We start from the raw sequence: 23,330 nt of genomic DNA on the forward strand, positions 1-23,330 counted from the left end.
CATCCAGAGGTCTCCCTACCCAACCTAGTCCAGGCCTTTCACACATTCGGACTCCTCTCGGGATTGAAAATCAATTTCTCGAAATCCTATGTCTTAAACATTAGTGTACCCATACCTCGCGCAGACCAACTGCGCAGGAGCTACAAATTCCAATGGGCCTCGGACAAGATACGCTACCTGGGTACCTGGCTGACAGTGAGCGCAACCACCCTGTACGCGACAAACTTCACCCCATTACTGACCCAATTTCGGAAAGAAATGAGGGAATGGGCCTTCCCCCACATATCCTGGTTGGGTAGGGTGCAGGTGGTGAAGATGAATTTTTTGCCACGTCTACTCTACCTCTTCCAGGCCTTGCCTATCCTGATCCCAACCTCTTTTTTCACGACACTCCGGGGAGCACTGGGGTCCTACGTGTGGAACGGGAGGAGACCCAGACTGAAATACTCACTGCTTACACGGCCCAAAGACAAAGGAGGACTAGCCCTCCCAGACTTTCTGCTATACTACAAAGCATGTCACCTACAACGAATAGTAGAATGGTCCAAACTAGGGGTGCACAAGCTGTGGAAATCCCTTGAGGGACACGCAGCGGGAGTCCCCGCCGCTCTACTCCCATGGCTCCCAGCGGGAGGTTCTGGGAGGGAAGCCCGTTACACACCCTACACAAAAGCGACTCTGACGGTATGGAGAAGGAGTATGGGGCGTCATGCTCTTAGTACGCACCCCTCCCCCCTTCTGCCTCTCACCCATAACCCGGACTTCCAACCAGGCCTAGACCCGAAGGCCTTGCAAATTTTAGTGGACGACCCCCTACCCCGACTGAGACATGTCTGTTCCAACCGGGGACTGAAAGACCTGACAGAGTTACGTGGGGCGACCCCTCAGTCCTTCCTAACGCGTTTTCGCTATGCACAGGTACGCAATTACATAAAACTCCTCCCGCAGGGACAGGCTTTGGGCAGAGATCTCACAACTTTTGAGAGACTATGCTCAGCCCCTGACCCATTATCACATGGAATTTCATACCTCTACTCCCTCCTCCAAATGCAAACCCCAGTAGAGACACCTAACTTTATGGGGAAATGGGAGGAATCCCTAAATAAGACGTTTAGCGCCCCTGAATGGGAAAAGATCTGCAATAATGTTCACCACTGCTCAACATTTAGCAAGAGTCAGGAGACTGCTTATAAACTGCTCACGAGATGGTACCACACACCAGCTACTGCGCACCACATAAACTCTCAAGACTCCCGCCTATGCTGGAGGTGTGAGAAGGAGATAGGCACACTCTTACACATTTGGTGGAACTGCGAACTGATTCAACCGTTCTGGCGCACTATCCACCAGGTCATAGCCCGCTTCTCAGATAACCCCCCACCCCTTGAACCGGCAGCTATGCTGCTCCACCATACGCCCACCCCCACGTCCAAATATAAAAAGACACTCACGATCCGAATCATTAATGTAGCAAAACAATTAATCCCACAGTTTTGGAAGAATAAAACGGCCCCGCCCTTATCCCAGTGGTTTGCCCAAATGGAGGACCTCAGAGCAGTTGAGGAACTTATCATGTACGCGGCTGGCCCGCAAAAACAACAGCAGACTTACCTAGACATATGGACGCAGTGGATACTGTTGACCACGAAACCGGAATTCCAGTCCATGCTTATGGACTACACGACCGATACCCCAAGACTAACGAAAGCAGAGACAGTAGACTAACCCTATCCCCCCTTCCCTACCCGGACCCTGCCCCCCCTTTTTTTCCCTGACTCCCTTACTTCGGACCGACTAGAGAGACGGAAACATGTAACCAAGAGCAAGCAGACACTTTGGGCTGCATAAACACGAGCATTGGGCACTGACGACTAATGCACACAACTATGCTCATCGGCCTCACCGACCTACTCACCTGAAGACCTGGTCGGGGGCCGAACCCGCAATGCCCACTACGATCCTACATACCACCAGACCTAACTCATGATAACTACGGATCTGGCAAGTCGAATATTGCTTGCAGAATTCTGAAGTACACCTGTGAGCTCTGAGCTTCATAGGGCCTGCGCGCCCACAAGAATCTGTTATTGTTTTCTTTTGTTTACTGATAATATGGATATGTGAAATACGACACAGCAGTCTTGATCACTGACGAGGACCTGCGAGTCCACTAATACATGGGGCCTGCGCGCCCACGAGTTTATATTTGTGCTTTACTGTTTTTCTATGGTTGGACTCATGTTGAGTCTTAAATATTGCTAACAACTACACGTGGAGACTTGCACGTCTCGGAATGAAGCTCATAACTTTGAAATAAAAATTATATTTACAAAAAAAAAAAAAATATATATATATTACTGTGCATTTATATTTGTGTATATGAGTTCATGTGCATGTATGTATATGTATATGTACATGTGTTTATGCGTGCACATATACATAACTATGTGTGTGTGCATGTATAAAGTGTACCATGCCACTGTAGTACCTATACTAAAAAAAACATCCCTCGGCCCGTCCACCCCCTCTAACTATCGTCCCATATCCCTGCTCCCTTTTTCCTCAAAGCTTCTGGAAAGACTTGTCTTTACCCGTGTGTCTCATTTCTTCAATTCCAACTCTCTCCTTGACCCTCTTCAATCTGGTTTCCGCCCTCTCCACTCTACGGAGACTGCGCTTATCAAAGTTACTAACAACCTAATCGCAGCTAAATCCAAAGGCCACTACTCCATACTAATTCTTCTTGACCTCTCAGCAGCCTTTGACACCGTTGATCATTCTCTCCTTCTTCAAACTCTTCAATCGCTTGGTCTCTGTGACTCTGTCCTCTTGTGGTTTTCCTCGTATCTCTCCCAATGCTCATTCAGTGTCTCTTTTTCTAATGATACCTCCTCCCCTCATCCTGTCTCGGTTGGAGTCCCCCAAAGCTCTGTCCTTGGTCCCCTTCTATTTTCTCTTTATACTGACTATCTTGGCAAACTTATTACCTCTTTTGGATTCCGCTACCACCTGTCCCCTGATGACACCCAGTTATATCTCTCCTCCCCTGACCTCTCCCCTGCCGTCCTGCAACGTGTCACTGCTTGCCTTTCTTCCATCTCTGACTGGATATCCTCCCGCTTTCTGAAACTCAATCTCTCTAAAACTGAGCTCCTTGTCTTTCCTCTTCCTAATACTGATCCTCCTCTTTCGCTCTCCCTTCAAGTTTGTGCTACCCACATCAGTCCATCCTTGCAAGCGCGCTGTCTTGGCGTCATACTTGATTCTGGCCTCACCTTTGAGCCTCACATCCAGCATGTTGCCAAATCCTGTAGATTCCATCTTAAAAACATAGCCCGCATCCGCCTCTTTCTTGCACCAGGTACTACCAAGGAGCTTGTCCACGCTCTAGTAACCCTCTCCTGATTGGTCTTCCCAAAAGCCGTACTGCACCGCTACAGTTCATAATGAACGCTGCTGCCAGACCGATTTTCCTCTCTAGTCATTTCTCTCACACCTCACCCCTCTGTCAGTCTTACATTGGCTTCCTGTATGCTATAGGAGTCAATTCAAGGTACTAATTCACACCTTTAAAGCACTGAACAACTCTAGCCCCTCTTATATCTCCTCACAGATCCATAGGTAAGTCCCTTCTCGGTCTCTCCGCTCTGCCCGTGACCACCTCCTGTCCGTTGTCCGCACCCGTACAGCCAACTCACGCTTGCAGGACTTCTCGCGGGCGGCTCCCTTCCTATGGAATAGCCTGCCTACCTCCATCAGACTCTCCCATAGTCTTGCATCTTTTAAGAAGTGCCTTAAAACCCATCTCTTTAGGAAAGCTTATGGCCTCTCAGAGTAACCTCTACCTCACATACCTGTCTCTTGCTCCCTCCTAAAGGGCAACCCACCTTATTTGACTGCAAATTCCTGTCCTAATGTGTTTTACACCCCACCTCCTTGTCATGCCTTAACTATGGTATCCTCTTACTTCCTGGTTCCACGGAGCCTAGCCACACCCCTTTATGACACGGTCTCCTTATTTAATCCGACCGCACCAGCTGATCGACGCTGGATTATTGAACTACGTTCCGTACTCACGAACCGGCTACAACATCGTTGTGAAAGCCCTCTGTTACCGGACCGGACTGGAAGACTTCAGGTTCCCTTCACCTCTCCTCATCCACGACTAAAGCTGAACTCTCTTCACTCCTGATAACCGCCTCTGAGGAGATCTCGGGAACCAGTGTTCTATGTGCCGGAAGCTAAGTAAAACCTCTGTGATAAGCGTTGCATCTCAAAGCTGTTATTTCCTGTCTCCAAAGTCCTTCGATAAAACAAACCAGTTACAGCTAACTTCAACTCATACTTTATATCAGTTAGCTGCATCTGTCTTGCTTCAGTTAAAGCCTATGGAACAGCTATTGTAACTTCTTATCACCTAATTCATTAACACTACTAAGAGACTCTTACTGATTCAGTGTCTGCTAATTACTACCGTTTACTACTTAAAGCTACAGTGCCTGTAATTGTGGACTTCAGTTATCGTTTACTACTTAAAGCTACAGTGCCTGTAATTGTGGACTTCAGTTATCGTTTACTACTTAAAGCTACAGTGCCTGTAATTGTGGACTTCAATTATCGTTTACTACTTAAAGCTACAGTACCTGTAATTGTGGACTTCAGTTATCGTTTACTACTTAAAGCTACAGTGCCTGTAATTGTGGACTTCAGTTATCGTTTACTACTTAAAGCTACAGTGCCTGTAATTGTGGACTTCAGTTATCGTTTACTAATTAAAGCTACAGTACCTGTAAATTGGATTTAAAGTCAATACCTTTTACTTTTGATAATAAATATTCAACTATAAGAAATCTGCAGTTGTGTTCCTTCATAACAAATGTTTAGACGTGACAGAATAATCCAGCCCTTGTAATGGATCCAGCAGATTTCGATTCTACGATAACTACGCTGAATCAAAGAGTTGATACACTAGCCCAAGGTGTGCTAGACCTGCAAGTTACTAACGAAAGAATTCTCACTTATGTCAGAGATTTACAAACTCATACTCCTCATACTATTCTGCACTCGGCTAGCGATCCTGCTGTATGTAACCCTGAAAAATTCTATGGTGATCGTTCCAAATATAAGGAGTTTTTTTATTCCTGCAAATTATTGATTGCTTTAAAACCTAGATCTTATCCCACAGAAAGATCTAAGGTTTATTCAGTTATCTCATTTCTGAGAGGTGAACCTATGTCCTGGGCCCATTCCTTTTTGGACAATGCTGACCCCATCTTAGATTCACTGGAGGAATTCCTTAAAGCCATGTCTCTTCTCTATGAAGATCCATACAAACAAAATACTGCTGAATTAACAATTAGAACCTTGCTACAAAACCATAGACCCGTTGAAGATTATATTGCTGAATTTAAAAGATGGGCAGCAGAAACGCAATGGAATGACATCTCATTGCGCAACCAGTTTCGAATCGGCTTATCTGAAGCTGTAAAAGATGAACTATCCAGAATAGAACTCCCTACTACTTTGAATGCTCTGATTCATCTATCGATCAGCATTGACAGAAGGCTTAGAGAAAGAAAGGCCGAAAAGGCTCTCTCAACTTCAACTGGGAAAAAATCATTTAATCCTCCAAAGCCTCCTGACAACCCATCCGAACCAATCGAACCTATGGAAATAGGGATAATAAGAAGTCCCCTCACTCCTGAAGAGAAAAATCGAAGACGTATATCAAACCTCTGCATGTATTGTGCCTCTCAAGTTCATTTAGTCTCTGATTGTCCTTTATTGAAACGGATAAAAGGCAGTAGGCAGTCTCATGCCTCTTCCATCCTAAGTGTACTTCCCTCTACAGCAAATACTCAAATGTCCCCTATCATTCTTGTATTACAATGGGACAATAAAATAATTATAACCAAGGCTGTTATCGATTCCGGTGCAAATGGAGTATTCATCGACTCAGCCTTTGTAACAAAGAATAAAATTCCTTGTGTTCGTAAAAGAACTTCTGTGCCTGTTAAAGTGATTGACGGGTCCCTCATTTCATCGGGACCAATACTTCATGAATCCATCCCTCTAAAAGTAACCATCAATCATACTGATACTGAAAGTCTTATATTCGATGTTATCTCATCACCATTTTTTCCTATTATATTAGGGATCAACTGGCTAAGGAACCACAACCCTCAAATCTCATGGTTTCCCTTCTCTCTTGCCTTTAATTCCGATTATTGCAAGAAAACATGCTTGCAACGTATTCCAATTCTTCAGTCTACTAAAGAACCAGCTAAAACCTCATGTTGTTCTGACACCGAACTGGAGGTTCCTCCTCCTACAGTCATTGGAATCTTATCTTCTCTTATTGACGACATTAAAGATCTCAGTGAAGATGCTCTTGAACTTCCTAAATCAATTAAATTATCCAAGAAAAACGGTCTCTACTATTTTAAAGACCGGATTTATGTACCTCCCTCTTTCAGAACTAAAGTACTTGAATTTATTCATGATTCTCCTCTGGCAGGTCATCCAGGTATAAAAAAGACCCTTGAATTGTCTAAGAGATACTATTGGTGGCCTCGTCAAGACCAAACTATTGAATCTTATGTCAAATCTTGTTCTATATGCCAAAGATCCAAACATGTCCATCATCAACCATTCGGTCAATTGTTGAATTTACCGATTCCTGAACGGCCTTGGCAATCCATATCTATGGACTTCTTGGTGGAACTACCTCCTTCTCACCACCATACCACCATTTTAGTGGTAGTAGACCGCTTCACGAAAATGTCTCATTTTATTCCTTTAAAGAAGTTACCCTCATCCTCTGAACTTTCAAAAATATTCCTTGACAACATAGTTAAACTTCATGGACTGCCAGACGAAATCATTTCAGACCGAGGAACTCAGTTTACCTCCAAATTCTGGAATGCATTATGTGCTACTCTTCATATCCAACGTAAACTATCATCTGCATATCATCCTCAAACAGATGGACAAACTGAAAGAGTCAACCAATGCTTAGAGCAATATCTACGATGTTATTGTTCTCACTTACAAGACGATTGGATAACATGGTTACCCATGGCAGAATTCGCATACAATAACTCTTTTCATACCAGCAGCAAAATGACTCCATTTTTATCCAATTATGGATTTCATCCCTCCTCATTTCCTGCTCAGACAGTTTCTTCATCTAACCTCTCCGATTCGAATCAAATCTCTCATATGTCCTCTTTATTCAAGAAATTGCATGAAAATCTAGAATTGGCCTCCTCCAATCAAAATAAGTTTTTTGATACAAAAAGACAACCTTCACCCTCTTATGAAATCGGTGATCTTGTCTGGCTTTCCTCAAAGAACATCTCTACAAACCGTCCATCAAAGAAGTTAAGTTCCCTTTTTCTTGGTCCTTTTCCAATAATATCGGTTATCAACCGTAATGTTGTTAAATTGAAACTTCCACCTACCTTGAAGCTACATCCTGTTTTTCATGTGTCCTTGCTAAAGCCTCATCATCCTGACCCTTTCCAAAGAAATGTCACTACTTCTCCTGATCCCATATTGGTCCAGGGTGAAGAAGAATATGAAATTCAAAGTATACTGGATTCAAGGATCCATCGTGGCTCTTTACAATACCTCATCAGATGGAAAGGATATGGAATTGATGAAGATACATGGGAAGACTCCTCTGTCGTTCATGCTGACAAATTGATTTCCAAATTTCACAAGCGTTACCCTTCTAAACCAAGTCAATAGCACCCAGAGGTTGCTCATTAAGGAGGGGGTACTGTCATGCCTTAACTATGGTATCCTCTTACTTCCTGGTTCCACTGAGCCTAGCCACACCCCTTTATGACACGGTCTCCTTATTTAATCCGACCGCACCAGCTGATCGACGCTGGATTATTGAACTACGTTCCGTACTCACGAACCGGCTACAACATCGTTGTGAAAGCCCTCTGTTACCGGACCGGACTGGAAGACTTCAGGTTCCCTTCACCTCTCCTCATCCACGACTAAAGCTGAACTCTCTTCACTCCTGATAACCGCCTCTGAGGAGATCTCGGGAACCAGTGTTCTATGTGCCGGAAGCTAAGTAAAACCTCTGTGATAAGCGTTGCATCTCAAAGCTGTTATTTCCTGTCTCCAAAGTCCTTCGATAAAACAAACCAGTTACAGCTAACTTCAACTCATACTTTATATCAGTTAGCAGCATCTGTCTTGCTTCAGTTAAAGCCTATGGAACAGCTATTGTAACTTCTTATCACCTAATTCATTAACACTACTAAGAGACTCTTACTGATTCAGTGTCTGCTAATCACTACCGTTTACTACTTAAAGCTACAGTGCCTGTAATTGTGGACTTCAGTTATCGTTTACTACTTAAAGCTACAGTGCCTGTAATTGTGGACTTCAGTTATCGTTTACTACTTAAAGCTACAGTGCCTGTAATTGTGGACTTCAGTTATCGTTTACTACTTAAAGCTACAGTACCTGTAATTGTGGACTTCAGTTATCGTTTACTACTTAAAGCTACAGTGCCTGTAATTGTGGACTTCAGTTATCGTTTACTACTTAAAGCTACAGTGCCTGTAATTGTGGACTTCAGTTATTGTTTACTAATTAAAGCTACAGTACCTGTAAATTGGATTTAAAGTCAATACCTTTTACTTTTGATAATAAATATTCAACTATAAGAAATCTGCAGTTGTGTTCCTTCATAACAAATGTTTAGACGTGACACTCCTATAGAATGTAAGCTCAATTGAGCAGGGTCCTCTTCAACCTATTGTTCCCGTAAGTATTTTGTAATTGTCCTATTTATAGTTAAATCCCCCTCTCATAATATTGTAAAGCGCTCCGGAATCTGTTGGCGCTATATAAATGGCAATAATAAATAAAAATCATCATCTGCACTGTCTGCTTGTTTGTTTTTGTTATCCCTCTCTCCTCCCTCACTCTGCTCTTCAGAAAGATATTTATGACCCTCTGCAAAAATGGTGTCTATTTTCTAACAAACCTGTGTCTTATCTACACTCATGTCGCTTTAACCCCTGTATCACAACTCAACTTTGAATTCTATGTGTCGTCTTGCTCAGAAATGCTTCAGACTTGAGAAAGGGAGGTTCTGCCGAAAGCTTGTCATTAAAAAATTCTGTTAGTCCAATAAAAAAAGATATTACAAGATACAAATGTTATCTGGTTTTTACATTTACATCACTGGACTAATACAGCTACAATCTCTACATATATATATATATATATATATATTTATATATATATATATATATATACACACACAATGTTTGGAATATTCAATTGCATGTATTTATATTTATACTTTGAGTTTGGGGAATAATTGATTGGTGAATGTGACCTAGGTGGGTGGTTAGATGATAAGTGGGACAGAGCTGAGAGAGGGTGTGTGTGTGTGTGTGTGGACTGGAGGCTGTTTGTGGTGTTGTATGTTTGTGGAAATGATGCTTGTAGGGTTGCATGTCTGGAGGTAGTTGCCTGTTATGTTGCATTTGGAAATGTAGCCTTTTATTATGTTTATAGGGGATATAGGGGGAAAATAAAGGCTGTAGTGAGCTACAGTGGGGTAATAAAGGCTATGGTGGGGTGTCAGGGCATGTGGTGGGTTGTCAGGGACTTTAGTTGGGGGGGACAGGAACTTTGGTGGGCTTACATGGGCTGTTTAAAAGTTTCTTCCCTTATCCCTGAGACTTACCATGGCCTGATCTCTGGTTATCCGGTGGAAGATGCAGCATGTGTGCACTTCCAGTGGCAATGCTCCGATATAGTACAAGTAAGGGACAGCCTCCATCCCTCTAGTTAGTGCCAACCATGCAAATTACAAGCCAGGGAAATCTCACCTTTCAGCTTCAGGCTAGTCATCTCCCCACCGGCCATGTCGCCCCTCTCCTGCTTGCCGCCCTGAGGCCAAGGCTTCAATGGCCTTGTGGGAAATCTAGCCCTGGGTGTTGGACATAAGTTTATGAATGATATGTGATAAATATGACTCTGAGGGTTGATACATTGTATACATTGATACAATACACTGTGCTCCCCTGGCAATAGTATTCCAGAATTCTGACTGAATATTAGTCCCTACACATCTGTGGAGAACAACAATAATGATCACAGTGATGAAGATGCTCTTGTGTCGATTGTATTACAATTAGAAGCCTTAGTGATGAATCCTTGGATGCATGTTTATTAAAACTTCGCCTTGCATTTGGAACAATCCAGGTATTTAGCATTAAATCTAACCATAATTTTTTTTTTATGTGAAATTACTTATCACAAGTTATCACTAGGAGGAAAATAAACTGTGATACATTGTAGATGATACATAGTTATCACATGTAAAGCAACTATTTTAGTAATAGCAATGAAATAACAATTCAGCTTATGATTTATAATTTCAGCTGTTTTCTAGGACTGAAAGTGACAACTTTCAATATTTTTAATCGTTCAAGATATTTTTATTCCTTTTGATTGTCAAAGTCACAAATATAATGCCCCAATATCACCTTCTTTCTGTTAGGCAAGTTAATGTATTTTTTATGAGTATGAATGAAGTTAATTTGTTTACTTTTTGACATGAATATATTTATTGTAAAAAATATAGTGCCATCAAATTCCGCAGCGCTTTACAATCGGTGGACGAACAGACATGTAGTTGTAAACAGACAAGTTGGACACACAGGAAGAGAGGGCCCTGCTCAATGAGCTTACATGCTAGAGGGAGTGGGGTAAAGTGATACAAAAAGGTAAGGATAGTATTAGACTAGTGACAGTTCCATAAGAGGAATCAATCGGGAGCTTTTAACAGTTTAATTGATACGCTTTTATGAAGAAGTGGGTTTTTAATGATTTTTTGAAGGAGTGGAGACTGGGTGAGCATCTAATGGAGGAGAGAAGCGAGTTCCACAGGAACGGTGCAGCCCTCAAGAAGTCTTGAAGGCGAGCATCAGAGGTGGGAGTATGGACAGAAGATAGACGCAAGTCTTCAGCAGATCGTAAGGGCCTAGACAGGACATACTTGTGTATTAGGTAGGATAGATAGGTGGGAGCAGCATTATGTAGAGATTTGAAAGCAAGAACCAGAATTTTAAGTTGAGCCCTATATCTTATAATCTACTAGTTGAGGAAATAGCTAAAATGACAATGAAGGGAGAAGTTATCATCATGGGTGACTTTAATCTTCTGATGTGATTTGGAAAACAAAAATAGCTGCTTGTGCCAGGAGCACACATATTCTAAACTCCTTACTGGGATTGTCTCTAAAACAAGTCGTTGAGGAGCCAACTCGTAAAGAGGCCATACTAGATTTAGTGTTAAAAGTGAAACGTGAAGTGAAGCGCTAATATTTTAAACAATGTGAGGTATAAAAATGCAAGGATAATACCTTAAATTCATACATACAGGTCCATAAGTGTCATATAGTACCTTAAAATAAAACACAAAATAAAGCAAAATAGTGTATCCTGTGATATATAAAAAAAGGGTATATAAAATATATAGATTTCCCACTCACACTTTTGAGAGCTAATAGATATAGCTCAATAAAATAGCCTGTAGGATCCGTAAAGGCGATCCTAATCCCTTCTTTTGGTGGGAATTCTTCCTCTTCCTTGGTCTCTAAAATCAGGAGAGGTATATGGTGCAGTACCTTAGATAAAAGTTTTCGAAAGGATAAAATAAAATGGGTACTTACAAACCCAGAGCCTTCCAAATCGGCTCTGATCAGGAGCATATGTGGTTAAGGACCACAAACCTTCTTTGTTCTAATGAAAGTACCGCTCTTACATCAAGTTTCATAAAAGAAAAGAGAACAATCAACACTTTTCTAAATACGGAAAAAGGTTTTTTTGGGTGTGGATATTGTTTGGCCTGTAAGAGGACCGCAAATAGGAAAAGACACATTAAGAATTTTCTAAGCAGAGAAGGAACGGAGTATCAAATTAAAGAATTTCCGACGTGCCACTCGAATAATCTTATATATTTAATGATATGCCCTTGTGGTTTACAATATGTTGGGAAAACCACAAGGGCGTTACATATTCGAATTGAAGAGCATGGGAGGAACATAGTCAAAGGTTTTGAGAATCACAGTGTCTCTGCTCATTATAAAATGCACCATAACTGTGAGATGAAAAACACAAAATTCTTGGGAATAAAAAAACTAGAAAAAGATTGGAGAGGAGGGGATTTTGATACTAAATTGAGCAGAAAAGAAATGGAATGGATTTTTAAATTAAACACACTGATTCCCTATGGTCTTAACACAGATTTCGAGATGTGCCATTTTTTAAAATAGAATTTTAAAGTTAGATTTTCATCTATTTTTCAATTCTTTTTAAGTTTCTTTTCAAATACAGATTTCGAGATGTGCCATTTTTTAAAATAGAATTTTAAAGTTAGATTTTCATCTATTTTTCAATTCTTTTTAAGTTTCTTTTTTATTCAGATGATACTATGTTTATATACAGTTCTTAATATTTTAAAAAATAAGTTTGAGTCTACGGTCCGTTTTATATTTATAAAACAGAATCTTATACTATTCTTTTAGTAGTGAGTATGTAGAATTACACCTTCACCTCTATATACTACGTTTTTATCTACAAAGATATGCTGGAATAAGAAAAGGATTTGCTCTCTCTTTTTATAAAAAGAATATACGATTATACTAGCCTTTGAACACTTGATTATATTGCACATATAAATATTCCCTTGTCCATAAATATTATTCTTCTATCTATAGACATATGATAATAAGGAAATAATTTAATCACTTTATATAATGATTATATAGAGTTATGATTAAGGGACAGTACAGTTTTCTCTTTTATGGTTTACTCATATATTATGTTTTACCGGAAATACGATCCCAATGAACCGCAAATTTGGAACGCATGACGTATCGGCATACCCCCACGTGACCGGAAGTGATGGCGGAACCACGAGAAAGAACTGAAAGTGAGGCTTGGAACGCAGGGCGTCACCGTCACCATGGAGATAGCCCGCGAATTTACAAGCCGGACTGATAACACGGATTTATGGAGTTGTATAAAAGCAGGAACAGGTCCAAGGAGGAGAATGAAGACTTTTCCATTTTTTGAATATCCAGTTGAGGAAGCTACTATAGCGAAACGCGTCCTGGGAAGTTGGAGATTATTTGTCTTCATGGAAATTGGACTTTTTTATGCCTAGTAAAGTGTTTTTATATGTTATATAGTTTTATGTAATAAAGTATTTATAATATTTTTTAAAACACTACTGGCATTGTTCCTGCTACTTTCATTAGAACAAAGAAGGTTTGTGGTCCTTAACCACATATGCTCCTGATCAGAGCCGATTTGGAAGGCTCTGGGTTTGTAAGTACCCATTTTATTTTATCCTTTCGAAAACTTTTATCTAAGGTACTGCACCATATACCTCTCCTGATTTTAGAGACCAAGGAAGAGGAAGAATTCCCACCAAAAGAAGGGATTAGGATCGCCTTTACGGATCCTACAGGCTATTTTATTGAGCTATATCTATTAGCTCTCAAAAGTGTGAGTGGGAAATCTATATATTTTATATACCCTTTTTTTATATATCACAGGATACACTATTTTGCTTTATTTTGTGTTTTATTTTAAGGTACTATATGACACTTATGGACCTGTATGTATGAATTTAAGGTATTATCCTTGCATTTTTATACCTCACATTGTTTAAAATATTAGCGCTTCACTTCACGTTTCACTTTTTCCACTATTGTATAAAGATAAGAATTTGAAGTTGAAGCTGCTTGTTCACTTTGTCACATTCACTAAAATTAGTGCTAGTACACCCCCCTTGTTTTTACATTTGAATTTTGGTAATTTTTCTTATCTTTTTACTTTTTGTACTTAGCTGCTTTTAGATTAAATATGTCACTTTTCGACACAAGGAATAAAACCTATCTAGATATGGAAACAGAAATAGCTAAATGGACAGACCCACAATGTATTAGACAAAAAATAACATACAATGATGAACAATTAGAAAAACTGTTACAAAAGGAATTAAAAATAAAATGGGAGATAGCCACATTGGAGAAATATTTGAAAGAAGGCATAACCCCTAGGGGTTTAAGATACTTCAAAACTCCAACATTTGATAAAGAAGTTGAAAGCTTTATGGAGGAGTGGAACGATATGTTGGAAAACTTTTCCATAACCTCCATGAACCTGATCATAAAAAGAAGAAAAGAGTATTTAAAAGAACTAGATCTGGAGATTAATAAAAATCAAAATGCTATCCTGAATAAACTAAATCAAGAACAATTTGATAATATGACACAAGAGATAAAAGAAAATCTAGATATATTGGAGAAAGAAATTATCAATACAAAAAAAAGTAAATATTTAAGAGATACTAGGGACTACAGGATGAAACAGGTTAGAACATTCTCCAAATATAATCATCAGAATAAAGATCCAGAAATAAGAGAGAATCCAAAGGAACCATTTAACCAAAGGACCGCCTCATATAATCAAAGAGAGAATATAGAAAATAGGGTCCAGGTAAAATATAGGGAGTATAAACCCTACAACTATAGGACAAATTACGAACAAAACCCGACTAGAAACTGGGACAACTTTAACCCCTTAAGGACACATGACATGTGTGACATGTCATGATTCCCTTTTATTCCAGAAGTTTGGTCCTTAAGGGGTTAAACCCAGGATACAAAATTTCAGAAATAGGGACAATTACTGGGGAGAAAGAGAAGGAAGGAAACCTACGTATAGAGAAAAATTATGGGAAAGAAATGATTACAAAAAGAGATCTATGTACAACGAACAGTCAAGAGAAAGAAACAGAGAGAGCAACAGATTTGAGGAAGGAAGACAAAAAGAGAGAAATAATAGAAGAGAGAATAGAGAGAGGACCCCATACAAAAGACCCACCTATTACAGAAATGATGAGCCCTTAGCCACCAGCAATAGATTCCAAGTTTTAGACGAGTTTGAAGATCAGGATTTTTGGAAGAGCAAGGGAAAAGAGAGGTACAAAAGAGAAAATATCCCAAATATTTGACTCCATACAAAAGACGGAGGAATTCAAGTGTAGAGGAACCAGAGGAGGTAAACATATCCAAAAAAGAAAAAAGAGAGCGAATACAGAGAAGCCTAATCCCATAAAAGGCATTTTTAATTTAAGTCAAAAAACCCTAACCGAACATCATAAGAAAGTGTTAGTAAAAGGACTAAAATTTGCACCAAACAAACCCTTGAATCAATTTGAATTTTATATAGATTTAAATAAATTTAAAAGAAATATTTGTTTAAAAAAGTTTTTTATGAAAAATCCAATAGAAACCCAATATAATCAAGAGGAAGAACTAAGACATACCAAATTAAAAGAAAAATCATCTTTTTATCCTAAACAAATGGTCTCGGAAAAAATGGTGACGTTTGAAACAATGGTATTAACTGAAATAAAAAAATTAGAAAAAAGGGATAATTTTAATAATAATCTTACTGCTCAGGAAAGAAAAGCATTTAAAGATTTAAAATCAGACACTAACCTTGTGATAAAGCCAGCAGATAAGGGAGGGGGGATAGTTTTAATGTCCAAGGAATCGTATTGTAGAGAAGCTGAAAGGATACTAGCAGATGAACAGACATATAAAAAACTCAATTATAATCCTAATAAAGATATTAATGAACTATTTTTAAACTTTTTTAATAAAGGCAAGGATCTCGAAATCCTTAATGAAAAAGAATATGGTTTTTTAAACATTAAACATCCAAAAATACCGGTATTCTATTTTCTGCCAAAGGTACACAAAGATGTGAATAACCCCCCGGGAAGACCCATAGTGGCAGGGATAGACTCAGTATCTAGTAGACTATCTCATTTTTTAGACATTCATCTACAACCCCTTGTTAAAACGACTACCTCATATATAAAAGATACAATCACCATTTTAAATATTTTAAAAGAATGTACTTGGAATTCAGACCGGTTTTTAGTTACCAGTGATGTCACCGCACTTTACAGCAACATCCCCCATTCCTATGGACAAAATGCAGTAAAGTTCTTTTTAAACAATTCTTCAGATTTAATGGAAGTAAAGAGAGAATATATTTTGGAAGGAATAGACCTTATTCTCAAAAATAATTTTTTCTGGTATGGAGAGGAGTTTTTTCTCCAGGTAAATGGAACGGCCATGGGAACCAAGTTCGCCCCCAGCTATGCAAATCTATTTATGGCCCATTGGGAAGAGTCATTTATATATGGGCAGCATGGCTGGAGGCGGAACTTGGTTACCTATGGCCGGTACATTGATGACATTTTTTTCATATGGGAAGGAGAGGAAAGCGATCTGATTGAATTTTTAAACTATTTAAATACTAACACATGGGGAATAAAACTCACAAATAATTGGAGCAAATCAGAGATCATATTTTTGGATCTACACATATATATAGAGGACAATGAAATAAAAACTAAAAACAATTTTAAAACAGTAGAAGCTAATAGTTACATAGGAAGGGACAGCTGCCACTTTTCCCCATGGCTTGAAAATGCTCCTAAAGGTCAATTCCTTCGTATACGGCGGAATTGCACTGACTCAAAAACATTTGAAATCCAATCAAATAAAATTAAACGAGACTTTTTGGAGAAAGGATATGAGGAAAAAAAATTAGAAAATGATAGGAAGCAGGTAAAGGGAATAGAAAGGGGTAGTCTACTAAAATATAAAGAGAAAAAAGAAGAGAATTTTAAAGATATACCTTTTGTATGTAATTTTAGTACTGATAACTACAAAGTTAGAAAAATAATTTCAAGATTCTGGCCCATTCTCTTACAAGACCCTATTGCCAGAACATTTCTCCCAGAAAAGCCCCGTTTTATACATAGAGGAGTTGGAAATCTCCGTACCGCTCTTACATCAAGTTTCATAAAAGAAAAGAGAACAATCAACACTTTTCTAAATACGGAAAAAGGTTTTTTTGGGTGTGGATATTGTTTGGCCTGTAAGAGGACCGCAAATAGGAAAAGACACATTAAGAATTTTCTAAGCAGAGAAGGAACGGAGTATCAAATTAAAGAATTTCTGACGTGCCACTCGAATAATCTTATATATTTAATGATATGCCCTTGTGGTTTACAATATGTTGGGAAAACCACAAGGGCGTTACATATTCGAATTGAAGAGCATGGGAGGAACATAGTCAAAGGTTTTGAGAATCACAGTGTCTCTGCTCATTATAAAATGCACCATAACTGTGAGATGAAAAACACAAAATTCTTGGGAATAAAAAAACTAGAAAAAGATTGGAGAGGAGGGGATTTTGATACTAAATTGAGCAGAAAAGAAATGGAATGGATTTTTAAATTAAACACACTGATTCCCTATGGTCTTAACACAGATTTCGAGATGTGCCATTTTTTAAAATAGAATTTTAAAGTTAGATTTTCATCTATTTTTCAATTCTTTTTAAGTTTCTTTTCAAATACAGATTTCGAGATGTGCCATTTTTTAAAATAGAATTTTAAAGTTAGATTTTCATCTATTTTTCAATTCTTTTTAAGTTTCTTTTTTATTCAGATGATACTATGTTTATATACAGTTCTTAATATTTTAAAAAATAAGTTTGAGTCTACGGTCCGTTTTATATTTATAAAACAGAATCTTATACTATTCTTTTAGTAGTGAGTATGTAGAATTACACCTTCACCTCTATATACTACGTTTTTATCTACAAAGATATGCTGGAATAAGAAAAGGATTTGCTCTCTCTTTTTATAAAAAGAATATACGATTATACTAGCCTTTGAACACTTGATTATATTGCACATATAAATATTCCCTTGTCCATAAATATTATTCTTCTATCTATAGACATATGATAATAAGGAAATAATTTAATCACTTTATATAATGATTATATAGAGTTATGATTAAGGGACAGTACAGTTTTCTCTTTTATGGTTTACTCATATATTATGTTTTACCGGAAATACGATCCCAATGAACCGCAAATTTGGAACGCATGACGTATCGGCATACCCCCACGTGACCGGAAGTGATGGCGGAACCACGAGAAAGAACTGAAAGTGAGGCTTGGAACGCAGGGCGTCACCGTCACCATGGAGATAGCCCGCGAATTTACAAGCCGGACTGATAACACGGATTTATGGAGTTGTATAAAAGCAGGAACAGGTCCAAGGAGGAGAATGAAGACTTTTCCATTTTTTGAATATCCAGTTGAGGAAGCTACTATAGCGAAACGCGTCCTGGGAAGTTGGAGATTATTTGTCTTCATGGAAATTGGACTTTTTTATGCCTAGTAAAGTGTTTTTATATGTTATATAGTTTTATGTAATAAAGTATTTATAATATTTTTTAAAACACTACTGGCATTGTTCCTGCTACTTTCATTAGAACAAAGAAGGTTTGTGGTCCTTAACCACATATGTTCCTGATCAGAGCCGATTTGGAAGGCTCTGGGTTTGTAAGTACCCATTTTATTTTATCCTTTCGAAAACTTTTATCTAAGGTACTGCACCATATACCTCTCCTGATTTTAGAGACCAAGGAAGAGGAAGAATTCCCACCAAAAGAAGGGATTAGGATCGCCTTTACGGATCCTACAGGCTATTTTATTGAGCTATATCTATTAGCTCTCAAAAGTGTGAGTGGGAAATCTATATATTTTATATACCCTTTTTTATATATCACAGGATACACTATTTTGCTTTATTTTGTGTTTTATTTTAAGGTACTATATGACACTTATGGACCTGTATGTATGAATTTAAGGTATTATCCTTGCATTTTTATACCTCACATTGTTTAAAATATTAGCGCTTCACTTCACGTTTCACTTTTTCCACTATTGTATAAAGATAAGAATTTGAAGTTGAAGCTGCTTGTTCACTTTGTCACATTCACTAAAATTAGCGCTAGTACACCCCCCTTGTTTTTACATTTAGATTTAGTGTTAACAAATGGAGATTTGGTATCAGATATTACTGTAGGTGAAAGTTTAGGATCCAGTGATCATCAGTCAGTGTGGTTTAATATAAGAACACCACACAAAAACAAAAGTTTTATACTTTAGAAAAACAGACTTTTCTAAAATAAGAATATGTGTAAAGGAGTCATTATCAGACTGGAGCAATTTAAATGGAGTCCAAGAAAAAAAGGGATTATTTAAAAGTTGCACTACTGAACACAACAGAAAATTGCATTAGGCTTGTCAGTAAAAGCAAAAAATTCAAGAAACCACTGTGGTACTCCGCAGATGTGGCCAAAATAGTGAAAAACAAAAAGTTAGCATTTAGTAATTATAAAAAAGTGAGGAAGACAGAATGATCTACAAGATTAGGCAGAAAGAGGCTAAGCAAGTTATAAGAGCTTCCAAATCACACACAGAAGAGAAAATAGCACAGTCAGTAAAAAAGGGGGACAAAACTTTTGTTAGATACATAAATGAGAAAAGAAAAGTAAAACAAGGATTAGTTATATTAAAACCAAAAGAAGGAAGGTATGTAGAAGAGGATAAAGGTCTAGCTGACTGCCTCAATGAATATCTTTGTTCGGTATTTACAGATGAAAATAAAGGAAAGGGACCTCAGTTAAGAAAAAGGATAAATTAGTCATTTATTACATGTGAGTTTACAGAGGAAGAGGTTCTATTTCAACTGTCAAAAGTAAAGACAAATACGTCAATGGGACCTGATGGAATACACCAAAGCTATTAAAAGAGCTTAGTGGTGTTCTAGCAAAACCATTAACAGATTTATTTAACCAATCATTGTTAACAGGAGTAGTCCCAGAAGATTGGAAGTTAGTGAATGTTGTGCCCATTCACAAGAAAGGTAATAGGGAGGAGTCGGGCAACTATAGGCCAGTAAGCCTTACTTCAGTAGTGGGGAAAGTGATGGAAACCATGTTAAAGGATAGGATTGTTGAACATCTAAAAACACATGGATTTAAAGATCAGAGACAACATGGGTTTACTTCAGGTAGATCATGCCAAACTAATCTTATTGATTTTTTTTGATTGGGTAACTAAAATTATAGATCAGGGTGGTGCAGTAGACATTGCTTACCTAGATTTCAGTAAAGCTTTTGACACTGTTGCACATAGAAGGCTTATCAGTAAACTGCAATCTTTAAGTTTGGATTCCAATATTGTTGAATGGGTAAGGCAGTGGCTGAGTGAAAGGCAACAGAGGGTTGTAGTCAATGGAGTATATTCTTTGGCTTGTCACCAGTGGGGTACGTCAGGGATCTGTACTTGGACACATTTTCTTTAATATTTTTATTAGTGATCTTGCAGAAGGTCTTGATGGTAAGGTATGTCTTTTTGCTGATGATACTAAACTATGTAACAGGGTTGATGTTCCAGAAGGGATAAGCCAAATGGCAAATGATTTAGGTAAATTAGAAAAATGGTCAGAGTTGAGGCAACTGACATTTAATGCAGATAAGTGCAAGATAATGCATTTTAGACGTAAAAACCCAAGGGCAGAGAACAGAATATTTGATAGAGTCCTAACCTCAACATCTGAGGAAAGGGATTTAGGGGTGATTATTTCTGATGACTTAAAGGTAAGCAAACAATGTAATAGAGCAGCAGAAAATGCTAGCAGAATGCTTGGTTGTATAGGGAGAGGTATTAGCAGTAGAAAGAGGGAAGTGCTCATGCCAGTGTACAGAATACTGGTGAGACCTCACTTGGAGTATTTTACGCAGTACTGGAGACCATATCTTCAGAAGGATATTTATACCTTAGAGAGAGTTCAGAGAAGGGCTACTAAACTGGTTCATGGATTGCAGGATAAAACTTACCAGGAAAGGTTAAATGATCTTAACATGTATAGCTTGGAGAAAAGACGACACAGGGGGATATGATAGAAACATTCAAATACATAAAGGGAATTTAACACAGTAAAGGAGGAGACTATATTTAAAAGAAAAAAAACTACCACAACAAGAGGACATAGTCTTACATTAGAGGGACAAAGGTTTAAAAATAGGGTAGTGGATGCATGGAATAGCCTTCCAGCTGAAGTGGTAGAGGTTAACACAGTAAAGGAGTTTAAGCATGCGTGGGATAGGCATAAGGCTATCCTAACTATAAGATAAGGCCAGGGACTAATGAAAGTATTTAGAAAATTGGGCAGACTAGATGGGCCGTCTGGTTTTTATCTGCCGTCACATTCTATGTTTCTATTTTTCTATGTAAGCCAATGTAGGGACTGACAGAAGGGTGAGGCATGGGAGGTGTGGGCGGACAGGAAGATGAGCCTCGCCACCGCATTCATTATGGACTGTAATGGCGCAGGTTGGGAGCATGTAAGACCACTGTGAAGCAGCTTACAGTAGTCAAGGCGAGAAAGGACAGTGGAATGGACCAGTACCTTAGTCACATCTGGCATTAAGTAGGATCGGATTCGCGCAATTTTTTTGAGATGGAAACGACAGGATTTGGCGATAGACTGAACATGAGGCTTGAAGGAGAGGTCAGAGTCACAGAGAACACCTAGGCAATGAGCCTGAATGCTGGAGCTGATGGTAGCACCGTTGACTTGGAGCAAGACAGACACAGGAATAACAACACTTGAGGGAGGAAAGACCAGAATTTCAGTTTTGGTCAAGTTTAGTTTAAGGAAGTGGGAAGCCATCCCATTGGAAATAGCAGAGAGGCAGTCAGAGACACTAGTCAAGAGGGACGGGGAGAGATCAGGAGAGGACAGGTAGATTTGCGTGTCATCTGCATAGAAATGATATTGGAAGCCAAAGGAGCTAATGAGTTTACCAAGGGAGGCAGTATAGATGGAGAACAGTAGGGGAACAAGGACTGAACCTTGGGGAACACCAACAGAGAGGAGTTGGGGAGAAGAAGCAGAGCCAGAGAAAGAAACACTGAAAGAGCGCTGGGAGAGGTTGGTGGAGTACCAGGAGAGAGCAATATCTTGTAGATTGATATTGCGGAGGATGAGAAGAAGCTGTTGATGACCAACAGTGTCAAAAGCCGCAGACAGGTCAAGGAGAATTAGGATAGAGTAGTGACCACAAGATTTTGCAGCGAGTAGATCATTGGATACTTTGGTCAGTGCCGTTTCCACAGAGTGCTTAGCGCCGAAACCAGACTGAAGCGGGTCTAGCAGAGAGTTGGACTCGAGGAAGTCTGTCAATCTTGCATACACAATTCTGTCAAGGATCTTGGATGCAAAAGGCAGTAGCGAGATAGGACAGTAGTTGGATGGGGAGATAGGGTCAAGGTTGGGCTTCTTTAGAATTGGGGTTACAGTTGCATGTTTGAAGGGCAATGGAAATATACCAGAGGAGAGAGAGAGATTGAGAACCTAAGAATGTAGCAGCTGATGGCCCCAGCTTCACAGGCTGGGGCCTGTGTAAGTTTGTTCATGTTTTGTATTGTACCATGTGAAACCATTATAACATTTAGCAACTGTTATAGCCTTTTGTAAGTAATATGTTGTAGTTTTATATTGTATAATTATTGTAGTAAATTTACATTCTGCTAGCATCTGTTTATTTATTAAAGTTGTATTAAATATACATGTAATATTACAAAGTTTTGTGTATTTTCTATCCACATATTCGACCATAATACCACAAACTATAACAAATAATGATGTTACTTATTGCTTAATTATTATATATTAATTAAAAGATTAATATTCAACACTTGTGACCCCATATAGCGGACATCATAATCCCTTCCCCTATGGTTAAGTTACGCAAATCATGTTTAGGCTTGATTAGAAGATTCTGATTGACCTATTCGAAATATAACAAAAATTAGGCTTAATTATTAATCTGTTGGTAAGTATTAATGTGCCTTTGGAATTGATACTGGAACACAAGGCTAATGGTCATTAACATATCAAAGGACCCCCCTATTTAAGAGAGAATCCAGACATATGGCAAATTAGAGAGTTAGTTTATATTTAAACCAGACTTCCAGGCCACTTATGTGTGACTGCTAACACCTTGCAGAGCATTTGATTAATCAAAGAATTAATCCATATGGTAAACCATGTGACCCCTTTCACATTCCTATGCAATTCACATTATCCCTTCTGTAATCTGACCTTACAACTAAGTGGCCAAGTTATATATGCACTACACAAGTTACATTAAATGGCAATATTCTATTGTGCAACAATGAATTATGCACCCTTGGCGTGACAAATACCATTGAAATATAAACTAGATTTAGTAAACTCATTTAAAACCTTGCAATATTATATAAACTGGAAACATTGGTACCACTGATTTTGTTTCTAGCAGATTGGTGAAACACATT

This window comes from Pelobates fuscus, chromosome 1, assembly GCF_036172605.1.
Source record: "Pelobates fuscus isolate aPelFus1 chromosome 1, aPelFus1.pri, whole genome shotgun sequence".
Classification (NCBI taxonomy): domain Eukaryota; kingdom Metazoa; phylum Chordata; class Amphibia; order Anura; family Pelobatidae; genus Pelobates; species Pelobates fuscus.